Here is a 15,898-nt window from a genome sequence, read left to right on the forward strand (position 1 = left end):
GTTAAGCCCTTGCCTGTGAAGCCTAAGGATACCGGTTCGAGGCTCGATTCCCCAGGACCCAAGTTAGCCAGATATACAAGGGGGTCCACGCGTCTGGAATTCATTTGCAACGGCTGGAGGCCCTGGCGCGCCCATATTCTTTCTCCCCCCCCCCCTCTGTCGCTCTCAAATAAATAAATAAAAATAAACAAAATATTTTAAAAAAATATCCTGTCCTTACCAGGTGTGGTGGCATGTGTCTATAATCCCACTTTAGAAGGGCTAAGGCAGGAGGAACGCCAGTTTGTGGGCTGCCTAGGCAACCTACTGGGGGCCTTTCTCAAAAATGAGAGAGAAAGAGAGAAAAAAAAAAAAATAAAAACCTGAAGCTGGATGTGGAAGGAGCTCTCCAGGAGAGCAGGGTGGCAGCTTGATACCCAAGACCTTGCACGGAGGGCCCCTAAGGCTACCTTTGGAACGTAGGTAACCTGATGCCTGAAGTTGTGGTACAAGGACCCTCACCTCCCCTGCGGGTGCCACTGGGACGGTGGGGGTTGGGGGAGGGGGGAGAGCTATTAAAATGCTGATTTCAGGTTTGTTTGTTTCTGTTGACAACTCCGGTGGCTGGGAGGAGACTAGCGAGCTTGGTCTGTCTGGGAGCCTTGGAGTGCTCCGTTCATTGCTAGGGTCAGAAGTTGGCCCTGTGTTTGTTCAATAAGATGAAAGAAAACTGAGGGCGAGCGCCGAGCGGAGAGAAGTGCATTCCGCCAGCGGGCATGGAAATGAGTGGTCGGGGCTGCGTGCAAAAGCCCTAGGTGTGCGGACCGAGGGGAGCCGGCGAGAAGGTTACCACAGGTCGGGAATAAATAACCAGCAGGCGGAGGATCCCACATCCCGCCCTGCCTTTTGTTGGGTGAGCAGCGCCGGGCGAGCGCGTCCACAGCGGCTTAGGAAGGAAGCGGCTGCACCGTCCACGCCCGGCCGCAGTCCCGGGTGACTATGCGGGGCCCCGGGGACAGGGGGAGCCCAGGGCCGGGGAGGCCTCCGCGGGGACCCCAGGGGGGATCCCACCCCTTCCCGAAGGAAGCGCCCTCCCCGCCCGCCCGCCGCCCGCCGCCCGCCGCAGGTCACGGCCCCACCAGGCGACCGCGGCCCGGCGCTCGGGAGCAGGTAGGCGCGGCGGCCCCGCGGCGGTGCCGGGCCCGCTGGCGGCGGACTCCCGGGCGGGCCGAGCCCTCCCCGCGCCCCGCGGACGCACGCTCCCGAGCCCGTGCGCGCCCCGGCCCCGGCCCCGCGGCAGGCCGGCCGCCGCCCCTCCCGGGGGCGCTGGGCTCCGGGAGAAGCCGCCCGGCGGAGCTCCGCGGCCCCGGGCCCCCGGCGGCGCTCCAGCCGGCCGCGAGGCGCTAACTTGCGGCGCCCCCGGCGCGCGGTCCGGTTCTCGGTGCCCGGCGCGCGCGCTCCTGGGGAGAGCAGGGAACCCGGGCTCGGGCTCGGGGCGCCGAGGGGTGACCCGGGCTCTTCGGTGATCCGTTGTCCTCAGAATTTTAAAGCGATGATCTTTGGGCTTTGCAGAGCACCCTGGCCGGGCGGGGTTTTCCCCCTCCTCCGAGAAAGCAAAGGGAGAAGGGTTTTGGGGGGGTTCTCCCCATTTTAATTCCTATTTCTCTTCTCCCTGCTGGTCATACCTCCCCCTACACCTCTATCTCCGCGGCACTTTTCCATCCTAGACGCCCCGCCGCTCTCCTCCAAAGGTCGGGGTGATTCCAGGGGGCCGTGACCGTGGGGGGAGGACGCAGCGCAGGTGGAAGGGGAGCCAGACGCCTCCCTGAGCCGCCCCACGCTGGCCTCCGGATAGGGGGCCCGAAATCGGTCATGGTGCGTTAAAAGCAAAGACAGAACCGAACAGTACTTAGTTCGATCTAGTGCAGTAACAAAGCCTTGAAGGGCAGTGTTGGTTTCCGCGTTTTCAATCATCTGCTTGAACGGAAGACAGATTTCAATAGCGCAGGGCTGGAACTCCAGTCCATCGAAAGGGTGGGCGAAGGTGGATGTGTAAACTCCACGGTAACAGTGAAGACGCTGAACCTGCTTTAAGTTCTGCGTGAAGGGAAAACCGTTCGGCGTATATATGTGATACATGCACGTCAAAGAATTTTGCAGTCTCAACTTTGATGCATCAGATCCCCAACTTTCTCTTGTGTGTGTCCTGGAGACACCATGCTCCCAAGATTAACTGTAGCCGAGGTCTCTGCATGAGCTAGAAATGTGGGTTTGTGAGTTTCGTCTTTAAGGCTTAAGCGTAGTAATTTTAACGGTTTGTCCTATATTTATAAATTACTTGATGTTTTGTAGTGCCCAGAGTTGAAAGTTCACCAGCTACACATAGTACATTACAGGGTAAAGAAGTTTTGCTAATATTTATTACCCATTAACAGATGCTATGACATTGAGCAAACATATTAAGTAAGCTCTTTGAGAAATGCATGCTTATTATGATCTGTCATTAGCTGAATGCAGTTTGTTCAGATTAATTTACATTACAATATCTTGATAGCAGTTGTTTAACCCATAAGTTTCTCGTGAATTCCCTATCACGCGAGGGAGATAGTTTGCTTTGTGTATCTTTTTTTTTTTTTTTTTTTCAATGAACATTGTAGCGCCTTGTGTTCAGAGGTTGTTAGTGGACGGCTGTAAGCTTGCTCACAAAGACCCTGCAGGGGTTGGCTGTTCGCGTTGGCTGCTTTGTGACTGTCAAGAGTGAAGGCTCGTTGCTTCATACTTAGGTTCCCCTGTGGCCCACACCTCGGCATTACAGTGGGCAGATGAGCAGGTAAGCCTGGAGCCAAGACAGAGGAAAAGGCCAGCTGACCCTCTCAGTCATGTGTGTCGCTGTAATCTGGCCATTTGGAATCAGCTTCATAGCCAATTAAGCAAGACAAACTCTGACAAGATAATGCATCACCTGGCAGTCTTCCCCTTGCTGAGAACCTGTGGCGGCAGAGGCAGTCCTCACTGATGATGACGTCCCAGTGAGATGAAGGCTAATGGTCCCTACTCTACATTCTATAGAATCTAAACATTGAGCCTAGCTGAAAGGCTGGGCATGTAGCTAATAGGTAGAGAGAGCTTGCCATGCATGCGTGAAGCCAAAGGTTGGATCATTGGTGCCATATACAACTGAGTATGGTGGCTCAGGCTTATGACCTAACCATGGAAGCGCAGGTAGAAGGACGAGAAGACAAGGCCAGCGTCAGCTACGTAGTAATTTGAAGGTGGCTTGGGCTATGTGAGACCCGGTCTTGAAACAAAACTGCTTTGCTTGAATGTAGCCCCAATTTCATAAAGTTACACAAAAGCACTAGACCCAGATATATATAATAAGCATTTTCTTTATCCTAAAAGTAGCAGTGTGTCCCAACTTACTTCAGTTATCAGGGTTTATTTCCAGAGCTGATAGTATCCTGAATAAATCCAGTTTACATAAGTTGTCCTAATCACTTTAAAAATATTTTAGAACTTTAATAAGTTACTTTTTTCACCAAATGTTTTCTAATGTGTTTGAATTTTGAAGAACCTGATTTAGGGAGGTGCAAAATCTTAACACAGCTCCTAGGGTGGTTGGAGTGATATTTTGAGATAATAAGGAATCTTTGGCATTCACTGTCAAATTCAACCTCATACTGTTCTGAGTGAAGCCAGCTCTGGTAGATTAGATAGGGCTTAGAGCTCTTCTGCCAAGTAAGAAATGAACAATTTCCTTTTCAACCTCTATAAATAGCCCTTTTCTAGTCCATTGCTGTCCAGCAGAACTTTTTACACTGGTGGAAATGTCCTATAAATCTGTCTTATATGATAACCATGGGCCGATTGTGGCCGCTAAATATGTCTAGTGCAACTGGGGAACTGAATTTTAAATTTTATTTAACTTTAATTAATTTAAATAGCCACACAGGGCTGGTCACTATCATATTGGACAGTACAACTCAGAATTCTCTCCACTCATTTCCTGTAGAGGTGCACTTGATAGCACTTATCTCGTAATTAGAAGGAAGTAGATATTCACACCATACCCCTGGGAATGGCGATTTGATGCAGCTCTCCTGTTTTATGAAAAAGCGCTTACTCCAAAGAAGGAGCTTTAAGGTAAAGTTTAGTTATACTCCAAAACGATTTGCTTTTTTACAATTTCTATATCTGCCAGTCACAAACAAGCCCCACCCAGTGTTGTCTCGGCGCTTGGTCTCAGGTGTGCTCAGGAACCTGAGCATTATTTGCGCTTCTGCACTTTGTGCATATGTAGAATGGGGGTGGGGGTTGTATGCACAGATGTGTGCACCCCTGCACACTCGTGCAGTGGTCAGATCTTTTGCCTTATTTTCCCGAGACAGACTGTCTTACTAAATCTGGAGCTCCCCACTTTTATTTTTGGTTAACTCAATCAGTTCTCCTGCCTTCCCCTCCCTCCTCATGGGCATATTGTGCAGCCATGCCCAGCGAATGTGGATGTATAAGCTCCATGGTAACATTTTACAGATGTGGGTGCTGGGAATCAAATTCAGGGGTCTCATGCTTGGACAGCAAGCAGTCTTACCTGCTGAGTCATTTCACCAGCCCCTATATCATTCATTCTTAATTTTATTTTTCTATTTATTTATTTTTGGATGCATGATGTGTGATGTGATGTTTGTGTGGCCTATGCACGTGTGTGTGCAGGTGTATTCACACTTCTTTTTTTTTTTTTTTTGGTTTTTCGAGGTAGGGTCTCACTCTAGCCCAGACTGACCTGGAATTCACTCTGTATTCTCAGGGTGGCCTCGAACTCATGGCAGTCCTCCTACCTCTGCCTCCCGAGTGCTGGGATTAAAGGTGTGCACCACTGTGTCCAGATAAGTGTGTTCACTCTTAGGTACTTGCAGAGGCCAGAGGAGAATAGTAGCATCTTCTATTGCTCATCCAACATATTTTCTTGAACAGAGTCTCTCATTAAACCTAGAGCTGCTATTTTTAGTCAGTGAGCCCAGTCATTTCCTCCCCCAGCCCCCATGGAATATGCAACCCCAGGGTTTCAGAAATGTGTGGCCGTGCTCAGCTGCCTATGTGTGTACTAGGGAATTGAACTCAGGCAAACTCAGGCCTCAAGCCTATGCGGGACACTGAGCCATCTCCCCAGCCTTGGATCATTCTTAGAGTCTATTCCCATACTTTGCTGTTTCCCAAGTCAAGGAGGAGAGATTTGGAGAAAGGCAGGAAATAGGTGGTTATACAAGGCTGTTCCTTCCATCACCTACAGTCATGAGACCTTATGAAAGAATCTGACAAATGGGGACCCTCAGCTCAAGAAGCTACTGCGGGCTCAAGCCTCTGCTTTGTAGCCTTTTTGTCTGGCTGCTTGGTCTTCAAACCTAGATCTTCTCATTACCCCACCAAATCCACTTTAACTAAACCTACCCCCATTTTTAGTAAAACTACTAAAGTGGGGGCTGGAGAGATGGCTTAGCGGTTAAGTGCTTGCCTGTGAAGCCTAAGGACCCCGGTTCGAGGCTTGGTTCCCCAGGTCCCACGTTAGCCAGATGCACAAGGTCGCAGGCATCTGGAGTTTGTTTGCAGAGTCTGGAAGCCCTGGCACGCCCATTCTCTCTCTCTCCCTCTATCTGTCTTTCTCTCTGTGTCTGTCGCTCTCAAATAAATAAATAAATAAATAAATAAATAAATAAATAAATAAATAAAAAACTATTAAAGTGGAATTTGACTTCGCTTCTACCATATTATTTCTATTTTAGAACGAACTTGCTTTGATTAAAACTATTATTTTGGTTCTGTAGAGGAGCACACTTTAGTTAGACTGTTTCACAAGACACTGCCACTGTGTTTCTTGAGTGAGTTTCCCTCCCTCCCTCAGCCTGGGGACCTCGGGGTTCCCTGTCCCTGGGAGAGTCTATCCTTCAGCCAATTATTTAGACATTTTTATTGTGTTTGGATATGTTAACTAAAGTTAGATTAAAATAACCCCAGCACTGGCTCTGCCTTGAAGATATTAATAGCTAGGATGGTATTTCCCAAATTAATGTCTATTCCACAAGGTGATGGGATTCTTGAATGAATGTAGGAAGTGATCCATCCAATTCCCACAGCATGTTAAAGCCTCTGAAATGAGGTGCACACACCTGTTCAACTGTTGTTTTTTTTTAATCTTTGTTGGAGTTTTCAGTTTTATTTCATATACCATACTATTTTTCAAACTACACATCCTGGGTCTGAGAATCAATTTCGCAGGGGAAGATCAGCATTTTTTCCTCAGAAGCGGAATGTGTAATACCAGAAAAGTGATCTCTGTTCTTCCTTCTGGTGAATGTTACTCTTGTCTAGTGGTGCTTGCTTCTTCCACGTGGAGTGATGATGATAAGGCCACAGTAGTGGTCTGAATGCTAGAGAAAGAAGATCTGTGCATTTAAGTCTTGCCTCTGCACAGCTGATTTCATATATCTACATATATGAAATACATACATATACATATAGATACATACATATTCATATATATGCTCATTATTTGTGCTGTTATTAAGTGAGTGCATATGTATGTACTGAATCATAATGTACAATATTGCCTATGAAACTCTGCTTAGTCCCACTTTGGAAAACACTGATCTAAGACCTGCGCAGTAGCTAGCAAAAACCAGTGCTAGTCTGGAGAGATGGCTTAGCAGGTAAGACCCTTGCCTGCAAAGCCAAAGTACCTAGGTTCAATTCCCCAGGACCTAAGTAAGCCAGATGCACAAGGTAGCACATGCATCTGGAGTGCGCTTGCAGTGGCTAGAGGCCGTGGCATGCCCATTCTCTCTTTTTCTCTCTCTGCCCCTCTATCTTAAAAATAATAATTTTTTAAAAATGGGGGGCTGGAGGAATGACTTAGCAGTTAAGGTGTTCGCCTGCAAAGCCCAAAGATCCAGGTTCTATTCTCCATGACCCACATTAGCCAGATGCACAAGGGGCCGCACATGTCTGGAGTTCATTTGCAGTGGCTGGAAGCCCTGGCGTGCCCATTCTCATTCTCTTTCTCTCTCTGTCAAATAAATAAATAAAAATAAAATATATAAAAAATAATAATTCAAGAAAAAACAGTGTTGACCAAGCGCTCTAGGCCGAGTGCTTTGTGTCCTATCCTTTTATTCACAGTAGTCTTTATTTTTTTTAAATGTATGTTGGTTGTGCCTGGACACACAAATGAGGACATGCATATGGAGGCCAGAGGATGACCTCAGATATCGTCTTGGGAGCACCATCCTCCTCCCTTGAAACAGGGTCTCATTGGCCTGGCACTTGCCAATTAAGCTGACCAGTGAGCCTTGGGGATCCTCCTGTCTTTGTCTCTCTAGTGTTGGGATTACAGGTGCATGCCACCATGTCCAGCATTTTATATGGATACTTGCAATTAAAATGGGGTCCTCATGCTTGCAAGGCAAGCACTTTACCAGCTGAGCTATCACTCCAGCCCCTCCCAGCAACACCCGATATAGGTACTACTGTTTTCCCACAGTACTTCCATCCCAGTCAATAATGGAGGCCAGTGCTGGGCGTGGTGGTGCACGCCTTTAATCCCAGCACTCGGGAGGCAGAGGTAGGAGGATCGCCATGAGTTCGAGGCCACCCTGAGACGACATAGTGAATTCCAGGTCAGCCTGAGCCAGAGTGAAACCCTACCTCGAAAAAAAAAAAAAATGGAGGCCAGCAGTCTGGAGACAGACCACATGTCCAAGCACTCCACGTCCCACTTTGCCATGTGATAGTGTCACACAGGTGGACAGCTACAGACCTGTGATGACCAAGCCCTGTACAGCATTGCACAAGTGCAGGGGAAAACGCTGACAGCAGTTATTTTGTGTGTAAGATGAAGCCCGATGGGGAAGAGGGGAGTCTTTGCATATTTAGGCTGGAGTAGACCTTGCTGCTGCCAGTCTGGTTTCTGAAGGTGAATGCCTTTGGAAAAGCAGCCTGGTGCCCAGAGACATTTGTGTCCACAGACTGACTATAATTTCCATCCCCAGGGGTGTTTTCCTTCCTTTCTAACCACTTCCTCCTAACTTCTGCACTCTGGTTACAAGTGACAAATGCAAATAGATAAGCCACCTCTAAATCCCCCCAAATTGTACTTTTCAAAATTACTTCCCGCCTGTAGGTGCCTCATTTCCTAGTTTTAATGAAGTAAATGGAAAAACAGCTGGGGGCATATTAGCTTAGTGGTAGGAAACTTTCCCAGTGTTAGAAAGGATGAATTTGATCCCCAGCACACAACTAAAAATTTTAAAGATAAAAATAAGTAAACAAATAAATGAAATAAACAGTGTCTTAAAATTGAGGCTAGAAATCTTCCCTCGCCCCAGTGCAACATAGAAAGAAAAACTCATTTCAGCTTAGAAGTACACTTTTCCTTAAAGGTCAAACTAAATAGTGTGTGATCACGTGCCCAAACTGCAGGTAAAGGGAAGAGGCAGCAGCTTGACACCGGGCTGGCTTTCTGTCTTGGAAAAACTCCAGAGGCTGTGTGTAACATTCACATTTTCTTCAAGGCTCCAGAAACTTCTGCCTCTGTGAACAGTGATGCACTCTTGTCTGTGGAAGAAAAGGAGCCACATCAGTGGTCTTTGAAAAGAACACATGGGAAATCATATAAAACTATCATACAAGTGTATGCAAAGCTTAAGGAGTAATTGTGGGGCTGGAGAGATGGTTTAGCAGTTAAGTGCTTGCCAGTGAAGCCTAAGGACCCTGCTTCGAGGTTCGATTTCCCAGGACCCACGTAAGCCAGATGCATAAGGTAGCGCACGCATCTGGAGTTTATTTGCAGTGGCTGGAGGCCCTGGTGTGCCTATTCTCTTATCTGCCTCTTTCTCTGTTGCTCGCAAATAAATAAAAATAAACAAACAAAAAGAAGTAATTGTACTTACCTGTGGCAGTGGAGAGGGTTAGCCTGTAGTTTAAATGGGTCCATTATATTCAGAAGCAGTCATAATGACTGATGGTGCACAGAAAGAGAGATACCTCCAAAGTGCATAGCCTGTCTCAAACCTTAAAATATTTTGGGTGGGCTGGAGAGATGGCTTAGTGGTTAAGCGCTTGCCTGTAAAGTCTAAGGACCCTGGTTTGAGGCTCGATTCCCCAAGACCCACATTAGCCACATGCACAAGAGGGCGCACGTGTCTGGAGTTTGTTTGCAGTGGCTGGAAGCCCTGGCATGCCCATTCTCTCTCTATCCATCTGCCTCTTTCTCTCTCTCTCTCTCTATCTCTCACTGTCACTCTCAAATAAATAAATAAAAATTAACCAAAAATATTAAAAAAATAAAATATTTTGGGTGTGGGTGTGTGCAAGCGCTTTACCAGCTGAGCCATCTCCCTAGTCTGTTTGCTTGGGTTTTTGTTGTTGTTGTTGTTGATTTGTTTCATGTAGTCCAGGCTGACCTTGAATTTCTTTTGTAGCTGATGGTGGCCTTGAACTCCTGATTATATCCTGGGACTGCAGGCATGTTCTAAAATTAAATGTTTGGAAATTCACAATATTTATTTGACAGTTAAGAAAAATGGGGAAGAAATCTACTGTTAAAAGCTAAAACATTTAATTTTAAAATATTTTGTTTACTTATTTGAGAGACAGAGAAAGAGAAAGATAGAGAGACAATAGGTGCACCAGCGCCTCCAGCCATGCAAACAAACTCCAAATGCATGTGCCACCTTGTGCATCTGGCTTTACCTGGGTACTGGGGAATTAAATCCAGTCTGTTAGGCTTTGTAGTCAAGCGCCTTAACTTCTGAGCCATTTCTCCAGTCCTTAAACTTTTTTTTTTTTTTTTTTAAGGTCAGTGAGTTAATAAAATAGTCCTTCAAGATTCTTTTCTTTTTTTCTATTTTTTTTTTTAAATTTTTCAATTTTTCAAGGTAGGGTCTCACTGGAGCCCAGGCTGACCTGGAATTCACTATGGAGTCTCATGGTGGCCTCGAGCTCATGGTGATCCTCCTACCTCTGCCTCCCGAGTGCTGGGATTAAAGGCATGCACCACCACGCCCGGCTAAGATTATTTTCTTTATTGATTCTGAGGGAATAGATGTTATTTAAGAGATGCTGCTATTGTTGTAAAACAATACAAATAGAAATATTAGCTTTGACTGAACTAGAAGTATTTGTAAATTAAAAGTAGAAGAAATTTGTAATGTAACTTTTAATGAAAATATATGTTAGAATTTCTAAATTCTGGTTTCACTGAGGCTTAAAGTGTTTGATATGGAAACATGAGCACACAGTAGTAGACATATCAAGTGAGGGTGACAGTTTCTCTTTTATGGTATTATGTTCCCATATACCTGTGACTTCAAAAGTATGCCATTTCAAAAATTTTCCCAGTCTTGTCAATGACATAGATATATCCTTGTAATCTTAGAAGCTAATACAATTGTTCTTGAAAAAACTGATTATCTTTCCTATGGCATTTTGATTGGTACTTTTCCATTTTTAATTTTAGCTTACATGTGACATAAAAATGATCTACATGAAAAAGAGTGGGTTGCTGTTTCATATCGTAATTTTGATTGCCTATCTACGAATGTAAAAATAAAGACAATTTTTTTTCATTAAGTGATTTGTAGAAAGGATATAGTTAACCCCTGTATGTTGTGATCCCTTTTTAAAAAATATTTTTATCTATTTGATAAATATTTGAGAGAAAGAGAATAGACATGCCAGCCACAGCAAACAAACTCCAGGTGCATGTGCCACTTTGGGTATCTGGCTTAACATGGATACTAGGGAATAAAACCCAGGCTAACAGGCTTTGCAAGCAAGCGCCTTTAGCTGAGCCATCTCCCCAGCCCACATTGTGATCTTTTAAGGTCAGACCACCAAACCAAGTTAGTGTCTGCTTGTAGATCCAGAAACAGCAGTTCAGAAATGTCTCCTGTATTAGCTCTTAGACAATGGTTTTTAATATTTTATTTTTATTTATTTATTTGACAGAGAAAAAGGGATTGAGAGACAGAGAGAATGAATGGGCATGTCGGGGCCTTAGGCCAGTGCAAACAAACTCCAGACGTGTGCTCCCGTTTGGGCATCTGGCTAACGTGGGTCCTGGGGAACAGAACCTGGGCCCTTTGGCTTTGCAGGCAAATACCTTAACTGCTAAGCCATCCCTCCAGCCCCTTGGGCAATGTTTTTGACATCCCTACCATGATCTCTGGCTCAGGATAACTTCTTTTTCACTGCTACTTTTTATTCATAACACAAGTTTTAACTCATTTTTTTTCACAAGGGAAATTAAAGAAGATTGCTCTGGATGGCAACCACTTCTCCACCAAGCATCTAAAAGCTAGACAAAACCTTTGGAAGTCACATAATTTATTTCTTAGAGTCTTGGCATGAGTACAGTCATCACAGAAGGATAAGACTTCATTCCACTTTCAGTCCATGAATATTTTACATTACTTCTTGACATACTGTTTATCCAGGCAGTCTTAACACAGCTCGCAGCTTGTACTTAAAGGCTCACATCAGTTTCCCCCAGCTTGTCTTCGGCTTGCATGTTTATCTTCTCTTTCCAATTAAATCATTATCTTTTGTGTTCAGACATTGTTTTGTGCGAGTTTGTTTTATCTTAGGGCATCTTGTCTGATGGTACGGGACTTGCCTTGTTATGCTGTCCTGAAGTGCAGTTCCTGTTCCCTGGGCTGCAAGACCACCCCTGGTCCTGCCCAACACTGGAGCCACTGTAGTTCTTGACCTCCTACCTTGGACAGCGCCACATGCTGGCTGGAGGGGCAGGCCAGGCAGGGCAGAGATTAGCAGCCTGGCTCCACAGTATAATCACAGAACTCAAGCTGCACCCCATACCAATTAAATCAGAATCTCAGTTGTGGGGCGGGGAGGAGGCAGACATCAGATTTTTGTTGGGCTGTTTGTTTTGAGAGAGTGAGTGAGTATAGACACTCCAAAACTTCTTGCCATTGCAAATCAAACCCAGACACGGTCCACTTTGTGCATCTGGGAACTGGAGGATCAAACCCTGGGCCAGCGAGCTTTGCAAGCAAGCATCTTTGACTGCTGAGTATCTCCCTAGTCCCTCTCCTTCAGAATTTTTTTTTTTTTTTTTTTTTTTTTACTACCATGTAATTATGTAATTCCATCATGTTCCACTGGCTGGCCAGTGGCATAGGTATACAAGGTAGTGTATGTGCCCTGTTCCCGCGTAACATCGCATACAGATTGTTAGAGAAATGAATGCATGAAGGCCAATGGGTACCATTGTATCTTTTAAAAAATATTTTTACTTATTTATTTATAAGCAGAGAGAGGAAGAGGGAGAGAGACAGACAGACAGAATGGGTGTGCCAGAGCCTCTAGCCACTGCAAACGAACTCCAGATTCATGCACATCTTTGCGCATCTGGCTTTACGTAGGCACTGGGGAATCAGACCCAGGTCATTAGGCTTTGCAGACAAGTGCCTTAATCGCTGAACCATCGCTGCAGCCCTACCATTGCATCTTAATCAGGAAGACTCAAGTTTATCTTTGCTATTAGAGACTAGGCCATTTTCCCATCTGGTTGCCCTAGCAACAAAGGCTCACTTTCTCAGTGGGGGCCAAGTGCCAATTTGGGTATTAGAGATTAGGAAACATCGATGTTTATCCAATTCATATGTCCAGAGCCTTCCATTTATAAAATTGGAACACATATATGGAGTGCCAGTGTGCAGCTGAGATGTGCCACACTGGCTCAGCCTATGAGGAGGCAGACAGGTAACCAGCTATCATTAGAGTGGGATAAGCATAATAATAGAAGAATCACCATCTACTGTGAGAGCACCCAAAAGGGAGCAGTCACCCAGAATAGGGATCAGGCGGGATTACCAGTGGTGGTGACAGCCAGGCTGAGTCTTACAGGATCAGAAGGAATAAGCACATGAAAAGAGGGAAAATGGAAAAAAAAAAAAATAGACACACAGGCTGGGGTTAGTCCCTGGGTGTCATTCTCTGTTCCTTTAAAACTGAACACCATACAATTGTTCCTTCCTACAGAAGGCTTGCCCAGCTTCTTCAGCAGACGTCATGGGATAGCCTCATGCTAACTGGCCTTTGTGACTTATTCACTGATTCATTCATTCAACAAGTGTGGTTTCTTGTGGTATTACTCGGTGGACATTACCTAGGTGCTGGTGCTGGAGCAGTGGTCAAAGCACAGTTTTTCTGGGAGCTCTATTCTGTGGGCAAAGGCAAACCAGGACTCAACAAGGAAATGGTGCAGTGCGTAATATATGTGCAATGGAGAAAAAGATATGTGGTAAAGTACTAGAGTGTGTTCTGAGAACCAGAAGTCTTTTTTTTTAATTAATTAATTTATTTATTTATTTGAGAGCGACAGACACAGAGAGAAAGACAGATAGAGGGAGAGAGAGAGAATGGGCGCGCCAGGGCTTCCAGACTCTGCAAACGAACTCCAGATGCGTGCGCCCCCTTGTGCATCTGGCTAACGTGGGACCTGGGGAACCGAGCCTCGAACCGGGGTCCTTAGGCTTCACAGGCAAGCGCTTAACCGCTAAGCCATCTCTCCAGCCCCCAGAAGTCTTTTTAAAAAAAAATATTTATTTTTTTCTATTTTTTAAAATATATTTTATGTATTTGAGAAAGAGAGAGAGAGGCAGAGAGAGAATGGATGGACCAGGGCCTCCAGCCACTGCAGACGAACTCCAGATGCATGTGCCACCTTGTGCATCGGGCTTACGTGGGTCCTAGAGAATCGAACCGGGATCCTTTGGCTTTGCAGGCAAACGCCTTAACTGCTCAGCCATCCCTGCAGCCCAGAAGTCTTGTTGCTGAGTGATGCTGGATATGGTTGAGCACCTTCCATGCTGTGATGGTTTATACTGACTAGATCTAGAATCACCTGTGAGGGGCTACCTAGTCTAGGTATTCGTATGAGGAATTGGCTTGGTTAGATTATTTGAGGTGGGAAGACCCACTTTAACTGTGTCTGGCACCATTCCATGGGCTGGGGTGTCGGGCTGTCTGAGTGCCAGTATTCATTGTTTCGCTTCCTCACTGTGTGGCCTGCTGCCTCCAGTGTCTGCTGTCACGCCTTCCCCGTCATGATGTGCTGTGATCAAACTGAACAGAAATGACGCCTTCCTTCCCTAAGTTACACGTAGTCAACTACTTTTGTCTTAGCAGTGAGGAGGGAACTGATACACATCCCTTCTCATCGCTGTTCTCCATCCATCCTCCAGTCATTCCTGTTCACTCCTTTAAAAACGGAGGACCCGATTCCATGCCTTCGACAGCTCCTGTTCCCTCCATCGTCTGTCTGGGTCTGAGGTGGTGCCAGTCGTCCGGCATGATCCTCAGAATCTCCTGGGCCTTCTCAGTGAGTCGATCTCCACCAAAACCATAGCTGCTCAATCACAACCACTCACCCAAATCCTTATCCAGCTGGGTTCTAATCACCTCAGAAACCTTCATCCTGGCATCCCGGTCTGGAAGCAAAGTCTGCTTTCTTCGAGTTCTTTTATTTCCTACTTCCTCGGCCCCTGACCTCACCGTCATCTCTTGACTTCCCTTGGCTGCCAATGCAGACATATTCGTATCCATTTTGATTGTCATTCTTCAGAAGCTGCAGTGCCTGTTTTCTTTCCTGTTTAAGGCCAGGTTCAGCCCACGCTGTGGGTCCCTAATAACATCTCCTCCAGGTCAGAACCTCTCTCCACTCTTTGTTGGATCCTTGACATCAGCCACACATTTATAGGTTTCTTTTACCCAAGAAAATAATTTTCCTAGGCTAAATGAATTTAGATCAGTCTCTTCAAGGGAATCCTGGATAGTCATTTGAAAATATTGATGGAGTTAATAGACCTCATATGAACAGCTGATCACAAGACTAAGTGAAAAAATATTCAAAGAGCTTTGTCAAATGAGTTTCTATTAAATTTTTTTTTACTTAACTTTATTTATTTTTTTTGCAAGTAGGGAGAGATAGAAGAGAAACAGACAGAGAATGGGTGTGCCAGGGCCTCCAGCCACTGCAAACGAACTCCAGAGGAATGCACCACTTTGTGCATCTCACTTTACATGGGTACTGGGGACTTGAAACCTGGTCATTAGGCTTTGCAGGCAAGCACCCCAACCACTGGGATAATTCTCCAGTTCTATTTATTTAATTTTTTTTTATTTATTTGAGAGGGGGAAAGAGGGAAGAGAGAGAGCGGGTCAGAATGGGCTCGCCAGGGCTTCCAGCCACAGCAAACAAACTGCAGATGCATGAGCCACCTTGTGCATCTGGCTTATGTGGTTCCTAAGGAATTGAATCAAGGTCCTTTGGCTTTGCAGGCAAGCACCTTAACCACTAAACCATCTCTCCAGCCCCCTTAAGTTTTAATTATAGTAAAATGCACATAAAGATTATTGTGTTAGCCTTTTTTGTTGTTGTTTGTTTTTTGGTTCTTGTTTTTCAAGGTAGGGTCTCACTCTATCCCAGGCTGACCTGAAATTCACTCTGTACTCTCAGGTGGCCTCAAACTCACAGCGATCCTCCCACCTCTGCCTCCTGAGTGCTGAGGTTAAAGATGTGTGCCACCACGCCCGGCTCACCTTAGTCATTTTTAGGTGTATAGTTCAGATGTATTAAGTATATTCATATTATCATGCATCCATTTCCAGAAATGTCTTCATTTCACAAAGCTGAAGCTCCCTACTGATCTCATCACTGATTTCCTTCTGCCTCTCCCCGGCCACTCTCATTCCACTTTCCTCTCACTTAAATCTAACGACTCTAGGTGCTCCATGTTACGTGGAATCATCCAGTGTCTTGTTTGTTTGTTTTGTTGGGAGAGGGTCTTTATTGAACTCATTCTGAAGACTTGGAACTTAAACTCCTCTTGTCCCAGCATTC

General features: G+C 45.6%; 1 protein-coding gene across 6 annotated transcripts in view; it reads left to right on the forward strand.

Moving 5' to 3' along the window:
- The first annotated feature begins 334 nt into the window (after positions 1-334).
- Positions 335-15,898, forward strand: part of Tmem150c (transmembrane protein 150C) — a 94,589-nt gene continuing 79,025 nt past the window's right edge. Inside the window, exon 1 of one of the 6 annotated variants that reach the window (XM_045143696.1) lies at positions 335-458. The gene's annotated coding sequence lies outside the window, so the exon portion shown is untranslated. Of the gene's footprint in view, positions 463-612; positions 973-1,131; positions 1,150-15,898 lie in introns of those variants that run through there. The other 5 variants (XM_045143697.1, XM_045143702.1, XM_045143698.1 and 2 more) reach the window with 5 other exon arrangements.

Source organism: Jaculus jaculus, chromosome 2 (genome assembly GCF_020740685.1).
Source record: "Jaculus jaculus isolate mJacJac1 chromosome 2, mJacJac1.mat.Y.cur, whole genome shotgun sequence".
In the NCBI taxonomy this organism is placed as follows: Eukaryota; Metazoa; Chordata; class Mammalia; order Rodentia; family Dipodidae; genus Jaculus; species Jaculus jaculus.